At 40.1% G+C, this 13,309-nt stretch overlaps 1 long non-coding RNA gene across 16 annotated transcripts in view; it reads left to right on the plus strand.

Annotated features, from left to right (window-relative positions):
- LOC141575701 (uncharacterized) overlaps positions 1-13,309 on the plus strand; it is a 136,747-nt gene that overhangs the window by 68,880 nt on the left and 54,558 nt on the right. For 14 of the 16 annotated variants that reach the window (XR_012503419.1, XR_012503420.1, XR_012503424.1 and 11 more), the window contains exon 3: positions 591-682. This is a non-coding gene — a long non-coding RNA (uncharacterized LOC141575701). Of the gene's footprint in view, positions 1-590; positions 683-2,420; positions 9,933-13,309 lie in introns of those variants that run through there. The other 2 variants (XR_012503425.1, XR_012503417.1) reach the window with 2 other exon arrangements.

Genomic DNA, 13,309 nt, shown 5'->3' on the forward strand with positions numbered 1-13,309 from the left:
AATTACCATCAGTTGGCTGTTGTGCCTGGAGGGCAGGGGTAGGGCTCTGGTTTCAGGACGGTGGGTCGGCACCTTGCAGCTAAGCTGGGCTGCTGGGGACGTCTCCCTGTGCCCACATGTCAGGGCACCCGAGGGGACTCCATCCAGCAGACCCGGTGATCCCCTCTCACTGTGGGGATTGACACAACCGTTCCCTAATCCACATTGTTAAAATAAGTTGTGCTCTGGTCTTTTGTTTTGCAGGTAAAGTGGGGGAAATAAATGCAGTGTATCTCCAGGGATCTGGTTGCTTAAAGTTAGAACACAGAGGAATCGGTTTTGCACACTGCTAGACTATACGTCCGGCTAATGAAAACCGGGCAGAAGCAGAATTAGAAATGATTTCAGCTTTCTAACAACCACACGTAGCTATGATAGCCCACGATGGTTCACTTGGGCTTAATTGCTTTTTAAGTGCCTTAAAATGTCTTTAGGGTTCGTGGCTGTCCAGTCAGGAACAATGTTTTGTGTATAAATAGTAATTAGCTTTTGATGTTAACATCCGCCATGTGGCTTGTTCTTACACAGTTACTTTACTCTTCGACTTCTAGGTAGTTACGAAGTCTCGGTGACTTCAGGCCACTTTGGAAATTCACCCAGGAAGTTTCCGCTGAAGCAGATTTCGGATACCTTACTGCTTCAGGTAATTGTCTCCACCAGCTGCGGGAGAGGGTAGGGATGTGTAGGTGGGTTGTAATCCGAGTTTTGTCTGATGGCTTCTGGAATAATCTGTGCTTTTCCAGGGTTAGAACAGCCTTCTCCTGTGTTTTCTTCACTGACTACTTCCCCCGATTACTGGGGGGGAGGGGGGACACTGCGTTATTTGCATTTCCTCCTTTGGTGGTTTCTAGAATTTTGGATTGTGTGGACCAGAAAAAGCTCTAGAAATTTTGTAGGGGAAGAACTATGTTGCTAGTCAACTTTTGATTTTGCCAATTATGGGCGTGAAAAAAATACAATTATGATTTAATAAATGAGGGTACATTTTAACACCCCCTGATTAAGGAAGAGACAGCGCGAGAGGAAGAGCATCACTTTGCGCCGAGTAAACGTCACTTACGCAGAAGTCGTTTCTTAGCTTATTTTTCTCATTGGGGTGACAACTTCGCCGTGGGTTGACGTCTAGCAAGAGAATGCTGAGAATCGCTGACAGATTTGAAAATGCCTTTCTCTTGGCGTCAGGAGACCTGAATGGGGTCAGACACCAACTCCGTGCTGGGCTTCTTCTCTGGGAAAAGGGGATGGTGACCCTGGCCTGGTTCTCTCCCAAGGTTATTGTGAAATTCAGTGGAATGGTGCACGCAAAAGTGTTTTTTGTTAGGATCCTGCAGTGGGGGGCAGTGTCAGGAATCATCTGAGCAATCGCCTCCCTGTCTTTCCACAGAGTGGAGCACATGCCACAGGGGAAGCACATGCCATCTCTGGTCTCTGATGGATAAAGGATGTAGTGTTGTCTCTTTTTTTTTTTTTTTTTTTGTATTAAAAAAAAATTGAAGCATGTAGTCAGTTTACAGTGTTGTATCAATTTCTACCTATAATGGAAAAGAAGATGAAAGGATATAGAGATTTTAACCAAGCTGGCTTAGATCTTTTGTTACGGCACCCCTATATTGCTACTGGCTTCTTGAAGAAAGACATGCTCCTTCTCTGTGATATCCCTGAGAAAGGCAAAAAAATTTAATTCCTGAGATTTTATTTTTGGTCCAGACCAAATGTTTCTAATTCCTTTAATCATTTCCCACATGGAGAACTTCCGATCCGTGGTCATCCCGTCCTGTCCCTCCCATCTCTCAGCGGGACCAGTGACAGCCCTGTATTGCAGTGATGCTCTGGTGAATGCAGAGGCAGGTGGGGTAGCAGACTTCCTGCTTGGTACCTTTGCTGCCAGTGATGATGCACTGAAGGTCTGGGGGTGTCTGCCTTGGTACGTCCTTCCTCTATGTCATCTTCTCCGCTTGCCTCTGACTCCGCATACGCCTCCCTTGGCTCCTACCACGTCCTATTTCATTAGACAGTATTGTGGCTCTGTCCTCTGGGGTGTGTCTCCTTCAGAACAGGGTCATTATCTTTTTCATTTCCGTGTTCCCATTACACAATAGATTCTTATTAAATGTTGAACTCAAGCAAACATGGGCCTTTTTCTTGACGGCTACAAGATTCTGCTCACAAATATTAAGCTGATGGCCCCAATCTTCATGTCTTTTTTATGGGGCTTGCAAACGAATCATGTATGTCCTATTTTTTACTTGCTTACATCTGCTGGCTTCAAGAGCAAGACCTTTTATAAAACCTTTGTTTCGTCTTGTTCATTTGTCCCTGTGCTCAGGCCTAATATCCAGTCAAAGTTTGATTTTTAATTTCTTAAATGATTTTAAATCCAGGTGATACATGTAGAAGGAATGCGCTCCAAGGGCACAGAATGGTGTGCAGTGGATATGAAGTCTCCTATTTCTGTGTCTCAGAGCCTGCCGCCCTTCCCCTCTGGATGAAATTGTTACCTGTTTCTTGTGTATCCTTCAGAAATCATTTACACACACACACACATAAATGCACATTTTTTTAATATACAGACGTGATTCTACATGGTACTGGATACGAGACCATTGATGAACAGTCTTATTTTTTCTTACTCTTAAATGACAGCACACAGACTGACGCATAGTCCCTGGGTCACCCAAGGGCACATAACCAAATCACGTTTCACGTATTTTAAATTGGAAAGAGAATTCATGATTTCATATTTAAATTTAAACTTGCCATTTTGCACCCTTCAAAAAGGACTGCAGCATCATACTTTAAAAAAATATTCATTGAATCTTGACTTCAATTTCTTTCGAAAGGATGCAATAATGATTGTAACTTGACGCCGAAAATCTACCCAACTAATAACAGGTCTGACTCAGCAAGGTGTAAGACGTTGTCTTCCAGGATTTCTAAAGATATCCGGCTCAGCTGGCTGATAGGCTGCTTGCTAACTGTGTAATGCAGGTGAAGTCTGCATGAGCTTTAGAGGGGGACTGTCTTTAAGAATTTCTCATATTCTTTAATATCCAAGTAGATCATGAACAATCATACTTTTTGGTTAGGACTGTGGATGGTGGGAAGCATCCAAGACACCCTCCTTCTGGTTCCTCAGGACCTGGTGAGGCCAAATCCTTTTCTCTGTTTCATTTTACCCATAGCACATTGTTGTGAAATAAACAGCAAAAACCAGGTAAAAATAAACGACAGAAGCAATGGCAAGAAAAAGAAACAATCACCACAAGGCAAAATGTAGCTGGAAATTTATTCATGGATATTGGGGAGAATGTCTCTGTGTTATACATTTTTTTTAATTGTTTTTTTTCCCCTGTCTTATAAATTTGCTGTAGTGACGCTGCAGGATTTATGAACAGGTAATATAGCTGAAAACTGCTAGAACAGAAAAATCTCATTCCTTAAATCTGTTGCATACTCCCTGACTTTTGCGTTTCCATTAAAGGCATGATGATTTTTGTAGCCACCTACCTACGCCCAAAGCCTGGGAATAATTCTTTCCCCTCTGTATATTCTCAACCAGTTGCCTAGCATAGCTGCCTTTTACTGAGCATCAAGTATTTGCCAGAATCCTTAGGAAATCTAAGTCTCATGATATCCTGTCAAGTCATTATTCTTCCATTTTCCCAACGAGAAAGCAGGCGCTCCAGCAAGTTAGGCGGGTGGCTCTGTGTCACCGCGTTGGTAAGAGCCGGAACCAGAGCCTGGTTTATTTGTCTCCCAAGTCTGTTTTTTTTTTTTTCCAGTGATAAAAGCTCAGTCTCTTTCTCAGAGGACACTGGTCCTCTCCATGCAGTTCCCCTCCTGCATGCTATCCCTACGGTTAAGGACCAGGAGCTCAGAGTTAGATTAATCATCATCCTTGGACAATTTCATCACTGTTTTCATTCATGGCCCCCTTTTATTTATTTGTTTGGTTTTCTGTTTTACTGTAATTATAACACTAATAATACTGTGAACTACCACCCAACGTGAAAGATAAGACCTTGAAAATGACTTTCTTGCACTCAGTAGCTCTATGTTCCATTCCCACTGTTACACGCTACTTGAAAGTCTAAATATCTCACCTTTGAGCCCTGTAAATTGCCTCATTATTGGCTTGTATCCAGTGTTCTTTTCTCCGGTCTAAACATCTCTTTCAGATCGATGTTATTAAAGTGCAACTCCCTGCATGTCATCGTCTTGTTCCAAATCTTTCCCTCTTTCCCCTGTGTTTCTGCACTGGCCTTTGGAGAGGTTCAGGATATCACCTGGTCTGCACCTGAGTTACCTCTCATCTGGTTATCTTATACATTCTAGACGAACTGAGGTGTCCATGCTTCTCAGACCATCCCCTCATATTTGTATCCTTAGTACCTCAAGTCATCCTCCTTGCTTGTAAGTCTTCCCCTCCAACCTCTGACCTTTTAGTCATCTCTTCCATGACGTCTTCCTTCATCCTCCAACCAGAAGTACCACGGAACTCCATGCATCACTCACACACTGGTGTGTACCATGTGCTTCTCCAGCCCTGCTCATTCATGCTACAGCAATTTGCCTTCTTGTTTTATCTCCCTTAATAGACTGTAAGTTTCTTAGAGATCGGATATTTTATTTCATTTTTTCCCCATTTTCTAATGGAAGTAGAGTTGGCTTACAATGTTGGGTTAGTTTCTGGTGTACAGTGACTCACTTATACATACATGTATTCTTTTTCATTACAGATTACTGCAAGCCATTGAATATAGTTCCTTGTGCCAAACAGTAGGACCGTGTTGTTTACCTATACTGCCACAGTTTGTGTCTGCTAAGCCTCAGCTCCCAGTTTATCCCTTCCCTCCCCTTAGCCATTGTCTGTTTTCTATGTCTGTGAGTCTCTTTCTGTTTGGTAAAGAAGTTCGTTTGTGTCATTTTTCTTTTCAGATTCCCCATATAAGTGATATGTGATATTTGTCTTTCTCTGACAAGAATATTTTAAATTTAATTTTTGCATTTCTCATCAGTGTAGTCATTTACTTTTTTTTTTTTTGCCCTTGGATGAGGCAAGGGTGGGTGTCCATTAACCTCAGGTGTTCTTCTGCGCCAACTAATTTCTCAGGCCCTCCCTTCTCCAGGTTGTTTCTCTCGCTTTCCATGACTCGCTGCTCTCCCCTACCTGTGCATTGAATACATGGGTGGTGGTGGTGGTTTATGGGGGGTGGGAGCAGTTGAGATGAGTGGGGGACAGAAGGAAGTCCCCAAGGACTAGGGCAATGTCAACAGTCTCCCAGAGATGGACCTACAAGGAAGTGATGTCAGCACATTGACAGGTGAGAATGTGACAGTTTCCCTGCTCCTGATTTCAAGGGCAAGGAGTGACTGGAACGGATATTAGATCAAGGAAGAGACGGCGGGTGGGGGGTCCAATTCCTGTCCTGCCCTGTCTGCCCTTTCTGGTTCATCCCAAATGACTAGTCATTCTTACTATGTCGCGTGATCATACTGGCCTGCAAATAGCATCTTATCATGTAATTCACGTTATCCCTATTTCGAAGATTAGAAAAATGGATGAAACGTCTTCAGTTCCTTCATTTACCTTTTAGGATGTTAGGGGTACATCAATTCTAGCCTAAAAGGATGTGGGAAATTCTGGGAGACAGGAGAGAGACGGCATCTTTAAATACTATGTCTGAACTCGAGAATGCGTGGCAGGAGCCCTTCCCCTGTGTGATGTGGTGTCATCCTAAACGCATTTCCTGAAGCTTTTTAACATTTATTCCAGAATATGTCCCTTTGCTTCTTTGCAGGGCTCCAAATGCCACTGCTTTTTGGGTGCTCTTGGCTTCCTGGGCTACTGTTGGGGTCAGGTCTCAACGTTCAAAGCATCAAAGCTGTGACTGAAAAATCATGCCTCGTTTAATCGTGTGAATTACAGTTTTTTTTTTTTTTTTAGATCCATTTTGGTTACATTGCTAAGCAGGGAACGGTTCTCTCACATGTTTATTCCTGAGAAAATGCCACTAATGAGACTATAGTCACACACCCACGGGCCCTGCAGTCATTTGTGTGTCTTGTGACCTGCCACGTGCTTTTGCAGATTTTCACCGTCAGTGGAAACTTCTTGCTGGCTGACGCCCTTAGGAGAGGGGGGTCGAGGGGGGAGAGGGAGGGAGAGAGAGAGGCTTTATTTTTAGCTTGACTTCTGAGTCAGGGCGAAGAGGAAAGTCACAGCATTCATGGAATTGATGTCTAGGTGCTGAGGCCTGTCATGACACTAAGCTGTTCACGATCGCAGTGACATTTCTTCTAAAATATAACCTACTGATTGGATGCGCTTAAGAAAAATTCCAGGAAAAAAAAAAAAAACTTGTGCTGGCAGGGCTGAGGAATGTGTGTTATTGATCTTATAATAGAAATAATGACTTCAGCCCAGGTTTTCTGAGAAAATTAATGGCTGCCCCCAGTTAATGGCCTTGAGGCAATCTCCCAGCCAGCCCTCCAGCCTCAGGAAGCACCCAGGCCTTGATCATTATTGTGTAAATAATACGAAAGTGGGTATCATTCTCTGTTCTCTGGTCAGATGGGAAGCACACAGCACTGCTCCTCTTGGATTCTCCTTTACGACGGTAAGAATAACATATTAGGGGAAAACGCAACAATTTTTCTCTCACTGCAAATAAGTAGTCTTGTTTAAACAAAATTATTAAGCATAACATTAAACAAACTTGAACTCTGTATGTTTGAATGAGAAATAATGGAAGACTCCACGCTCCGAATTCTTAGACCGCTGTCATTGGGGCTGAGAGACGTGAGAGGCAGAGTCAGATAGTCAGATACTGAACTGAAAACAATGCAGTCACTGCCATATTAGCTATTTCACATTGACATCAGGGTTACATAGACACATAGCTGACTACTTCAATGGTTGCAAACAACAGACGGTACTGAAATAAATTTAAAACTTTAAAAATTGGGACCTTCTCTTGTAATAAAAAATACCTTATGTAACTGCATTTTGGAAGTTTTCGGATCCATATGATGATGTATGGGGCTGGTTTTCTTATCTTAAAATATCAAAGGATTTTTATGGTCTTTTCATGGGCTTGTTTGGCATTCCAGGATCTTTAAGAAGGCAAATAGTAAAATGAAAAACACGTGCAGGAAATTAGGATGGCAGTTGCCCTCCGTCTCCGAAGGCCACATTACTGGTGGGGAGAGGCCTTCGAGGGGCTCTTCCTACTGTGAACAGAGATGTGGGCGCGTAGCATCATCCCACGGCCCAGGGGCAGGTGGCAGGACCGGTACACTGTCAATATCTTGCAATTTTACGTGTCAGTTTTACCCTAAAAAACTGGGGAAAAAAATTTTAAAAATGCTCCTTGCCACGAGAGTTCTTTGGATATTAGGATTAACTCTTTTTTTTTTTTTTTTTTAAACTGAAGCACTGTCAGTTACAACGTGTCCATTTCTGGTGCACAGCACAGTGTCCCAGTCATGCATATACATACATATATTCCTTTTCATATTCGTTGGGGGATTAACTCTTTTTCCAAACAATGATTCATTTGCCACAACACTATTAAAAAAAATCCATCTTGTCCTCACGTATGTGAGATTCTACCACAATTAGGATCGATGCTTCCGTGGGTGGCTGGATCTCTTGACAGTGTCTTTTCTGTTGTACTAGTCTGTCTGTTTATTCATCTGCCATGTTTCTGGGCTCTTCTTACTGATAAGGGGCTTATCAGTAATTTTGCATCTATTTTTTATATATACACGAAGTTTAGAGCCAACTTGCCCAACTCCAGAAAAAAAATCTCATTCATATATATATACAATTTTTTTTTTGGAAAGTCACATTACATTTATGTTACCTAGGATACCTTTTTTTGAGTCATCCTGATGAAAAATGAGGGCTATCTTTCTACTTGTTCAACCTTGCTTTGTCTTTCAGGAGGGTTCGTGGTGTTCCTCATACAGGTTTTGTAACTTACTGTTAATTTACAAACTGTTTTTTTAGTTTTTGTTGATTTTTTTCCCATCACTATCTTCTGACTGGCTCTTATTTATATATAGTATGGCTATAGATTTTTATATAATTTTGTATCTTGCTAACTCACTGAATTATTTTACTCAGTTTTATCATTGATTCTGATATTCCAAGAAAAGCATTAAATCATGTGCAGGTGCTATCTCCAGTTATTTTCTCATTTTGTTCCATTAGCTAATAAATCCGTGCCGTGTTGAATAGTTCAGTAGAATAGTCCGCGTCCTTGCCTTGTTCTGTATCTTGGTGGAGAAGCTTCTGGTGTTTACCTAGTAAGCCATTTACTGGTTTTAGAATTGAGGTAAGCTTAATTTTGTCAATTTAAGGGAAAAAAAAATCCATGGTTTCCTATTTTACAAAGTGTTTTATCAGACTTCAGTTTTGAATTTTGTTGAATTCTTTTTAGTGTCAATGTCAATAGTCAAATAAATTTTTTTGAGGTTTTTAAAAATACTGCTCATACTCCTAGAGATGATCATCCTCAGTGGAGTCGGTCAGACAGAGAAAGATAAATATCCTATGATATCACTTATATGTGGAATCTGAAAAAACGATACAAAGGAACTTATTTACAAAACAGAAATAGACTCACAGACATAGAAAACAAACATGATCACCAAAGCGGACGTGGGTGAGGAGGGATAAATTAAGCGTTTGGGATGAACATATATACACTACTGTATATAAAATAGATAAACAACAGGGACCTACTGTATAGCACAGAGAACTATGTTCAATATCTTATACTAACCTATAAAGAATCTGAAAGAATTAAAGAATTCAAAGGAAAAGAATCTGAAAAAGTATATATATATACATATATATATACTGAATATATATATACATACCAAATCACTTTGCTATATACCTGAAACTAACACAATATTGTAAGTCAACTATAATTCAATAAAAAGATGTCATACTAATGGCTTTCTTAATGTTGAATTACTCTTGCCTTCCTATAATAAACCTTAACTTGGTCATGATGTATTAATTTTTTAATGTGCTCTTCGAGTCTATTTCCTAGAGTTTCATTTAAGATTTTTGGCTCCACTATTTCAAACTGGATTGGTTTGTGTTTTCCCTCACTATGATATTTTATCAGGCTAATGTATCTGTGCTATATTTTCTGTGTAATAAAATTTTTGAAATGATCTTGTGTGTGCTTGGAAAAATTAAAGTAGCATTGGATTATCTAGTCTTCGAAGGTTTGGCTGGATTCCCCTGTGGAACCATCTGCACATGGTAATTTTTGAGGGCCAGTTTCCTGTTTCTTCTATGAAGATTGATCCAAGTTTTTCTTTTATTTAAAGAAATCTGTATACAAGTCATGATGAAAGAATAATGTCCCCTAAGTGTGTCTATGCTCCAATTTCCCGGGACCTGTGACTATGTTATGTTGCAGGGGAAAAGAAACTGTGCTGATGTGATTAAGGTGAGGACCTGTGATGCAGAGATTACCTTGGACTATTTAATCCTTTGAAATCTTAAAAATGAATAACTTTTTTCCCGCTGGGTCGGAGAGATACAACGTGAGAGGGACTCGACCTGCACCCACTGTTGCTGGCTTTGAAGATGGAACAAGGGACCATCGGCCAAGGACTCAAGGTTGGCTTCTAAAAGCAGGGAACAACCCTCAGCTGATAGCCCATGAGAAAACAGGGACCTTGGTTCTACAGCCACAAGGAAACAAATTCTGTCAACATACGAACAAGCACGAAACAGATTCTTTTCTAGAACATCTAGAAAAGGGAGCAGACGGCTGACATCTTGATTTTTTGTCCAGGGAGACCCATATTGAGTTTCTGATCTACAGAACTATAAAAGAATAAATCTGTGTTGCTTTAAGGCACTATGTTTGTGGTGATTTTTTTATGTGGCAATAGAAAACAGGGTCAAACTTGATAAATGTATTTTTTATTGGAAATTGACTACTTTAGCCAGGTTTTCAAATTTATTTTCATAGACTTAGGCACCGTGGAGTCACGATGTTCAGTATTCTATCTATTCATTTCCCTTTTTGTCATTTATTCTTTTGTATATTTGTATTTATCCTCTTCTTCTTGGATTAAGAGAGCTAATTTTTGTTTATGGCGGCTTTCAGGTAATCTGCACCAGCAGTCTGGGACGAGAAGGCTAAAACCTCTATCTTATCTGTTCTTTGCCACTAGACTGGCCCCATTATCTCAGTACTGTTTTTGAGAAGACAGGACCAATCTTACCTCTGGCTAAATCTGCCTCTTATAATTCTCTTGAACTGATTTCTCTTGTGGGAAGGCAGGCTCTCCAATATTCTGAGCTTCCCCCGAGTTATTCTCTCCCACAGGCTCTATTTGCACATGACTTGGACTCTCTAGTTTGCACTGGTCTGTGTGGATGCACACGTGTCCTCACCCTGCTGCTTCCATCCTCCAAGCCTGAGGTTTGCACACGGCACCTCTGCTCACGTCCAGTTTGGCAGAACTTAGGCTCATCCTGCATTCGTGCCCTCCTCCTGGGAGGGGAGACGGGGAAAGCTCGTGTTTTTCCTTAGTGCCCATTTGTTCAGCAAAACACAGATGTAATTTCATAATGGCAGAAGAGGAGAATGGACAGTGAGGCCAACTGCTGGTATATACCACGTCCTTTATCTCATGATTTTTAAAATTTTTTTCCTTTAAAAATAAAGATGTTTCCTTGCATTTAAAAGCTTAAAAATTTCCCCTACACTAAACAGTATTTATGTTGAAAGAAATTTAAGCTAGTTTATTCTTGCTAGAGTTGTTAGGTTTTTTTCCTCCAATGAAAAAATTATATATTTTATAGTTAGTAATGAGCTTTAAAAAAAAAATCAGCCAGTGAGAGAGAAGGGAAATGTCATCCTGCATTTCAGCGCACGGAGAAAAAATATCATTAACATTTTGATGACTATTCTTTCATGCACATTTTTATAAACATACTCAGAAACCCCCTTTTCCAAAGATTTTATCAAAAGGTGATCACATAATAATGCTGCCTTTACTGTATAAACTTTTTAACAATGCAGTTTTCCTTTGGTGCCTTGTCTTTTCTCCTCTTTCCAAGTAAAAAATTCTCGGTATCAGCGTTACCACTTTGGTATGTATCTTGGCTTACTTTAATTATGGTCATATAATTATATTCATATACATATTTACATATAAACTCATACACATGAATAATTGTATGTCTATTCAAATAGCTTGGCATTGTTTGGCTTAGAAAAATGGGATCATATTACATATTATTATATATTATGTTATAGCACAACATATTATTAAACATATTATATTTCTCTGCCTCTTACCTTTCTTACTTAGCATGCTGTGGAAACCTTTTCAATGTTGATTTTAGAGAGAAATGATTCTTTGTAATTGCATCATGTTATCTCACAGTGTGGTTTTGCCGCAGTTTACTCAAATTTTTACCCATAGATGGACATTCGTTTTTTCCCCCACATTTTTTTTTTGTTGTTGTTCCTGTCCTGAAAAACTGCATGCACCATCTTTACATAGCAGTGCTTTATTTCTGCAGAAGAGACTGCCAGTTACAGGGGTGCTGACTGGACGGCTGCATGTACTTTGAACTTGAATAGATTTCACCAGAGTGCTTTTCCAACAGGCCAGGACAAGTCATGCTCCCTCTCGTAGCATCTGCCTAAATCCTTCCCCAAATTTCCACCAGCACTCGGGGTTAGCACTCTTCTAAATCTCACCAATATCATATGTGCAGTGATACCTCATCACTCCTTTAACTGTTCGTTTTATAGTCATTGTGATTGTGTGCGTTCTAAGTGTGTGTGTGTGTGTGTGTGTGTGTGTATAGTATTTGTAAGGCTATTTGAAAAATACCATAAAAACAAAACTCATGAACTTTAGTACTTGGGTGACACACAGTACACTATAAATTTGTCTACAGAAGGCCACATCAGCTGCTTGAAAAACAAAAAATTCCACGTGTAACTATTTTTTTGTGATGGGAAATAGCCATCTGACTGCTTTTTCTGTTTTCCGGTGAAGTGTCAACACTTAAGTTGTCTAATCAACTCATTGTTTTATTATTATTCAGACACAGCAGATGACTGACTAGCTGGTGAGTTTCCTCTGCCAGGTGGAAGTTTACTGTGCATTCCATTACTTCAAAAGCCGACACGTGTCTATTTTTGCCATGTTTGGAAATACTTGGGTTACTTTTCATCTTGCGTTTTTTTGGCAGCCAATTTAGAAAAAGGGGCAATTGCAAGGTCTTCCAGAGCTCTCTGGATCTTTTCAGGAAGCTAAGATTCTAGTCCTCTAAGTTCGAAGTGGGTGGACCTACATAAAGACTAAGAGAAATCATTTTGTCGTAATTCAGGCTAATGGTAGTCTCTCAGCAGAAAAACGTAACCTCTGGTTGACTCAAACATTGAAACCGTTGATTATGTTGAACATAATGGGTTTTGCTAAACATTAAAACGAGTCTTCTTCAGTGTAAAAGTGTTGGGTTAGGTGCTTAGGGAGAAGAGTAGGGTCAGAAGAGGAATTTTTCAAATATGATGATCAGTGTCTTTATTATACGTGTGTTCTACCTACTTAAAATCCATAATCTTACAAAACGGTTGCTTTTATAGTCTCCAAATATCACAGCTTGATTTACTTATGCCAGTCCCACCTTCTAAAACCTAGTCAAAGGTCCCACGCACATTTTTACGCGGGCACTGCAACTGCTCTAAGAATCTCAACGTACATGGTTACCGTAGCCATGTGTAAATGACATCTCTGTGACGGAGGCCAAAGTCTAATATGTGTATTAGGTTGTAGATAATTTCCCCCTCGTGGTATCACGTTTCTCTTAGATCTTTAGGAGTCTGTAGGCTGCTATATAAATGATCTGAGAGCTAGGTCAATCTTTTTTTTAATATAAAGATCTCCAAAATTGTAGCTACTTTTTTTCTCGGTGATAGAGACCGAAACTGCGAAATCCATTGGGTGGTTCTTGTGGCCTTTTAAACAAGCAAAAAAAAAAAAGTTAAAACCGTCCATAAGGAAGCCGCGTTTGTAAGTTTTATTATTAAATTCACCACCGCTTTGCTGACTAATAAAAATGGAAAATGTGTGCTTTTATAGGTTTATAAAAAGGCAAGCTATGGTTTCATGAAAAATATCTTGCACCGATTGAATACAGGTGGCTGCTTGTTTAGACTTTGAAGATGTAAAGGCTTAGTATAGATGTCTGAAAAAGGTAATACGGCAT

The sequence above is a fragment of the Camelus bactrianus genome, chromosome 31, assembly GCF_048773025.1.
Source record: "Camelus bactrianus isolate YW-2024 breed Bactrian camel chromosome 31, ASM4877302v1, whole genome shotgun sequence".
NCBI classification, from domain to species: Eukaryota; Metazoa; Chordata; class Mammalia; order Artiodactyla; family Camelidae; genus Camelus; species Camelus bactrianus.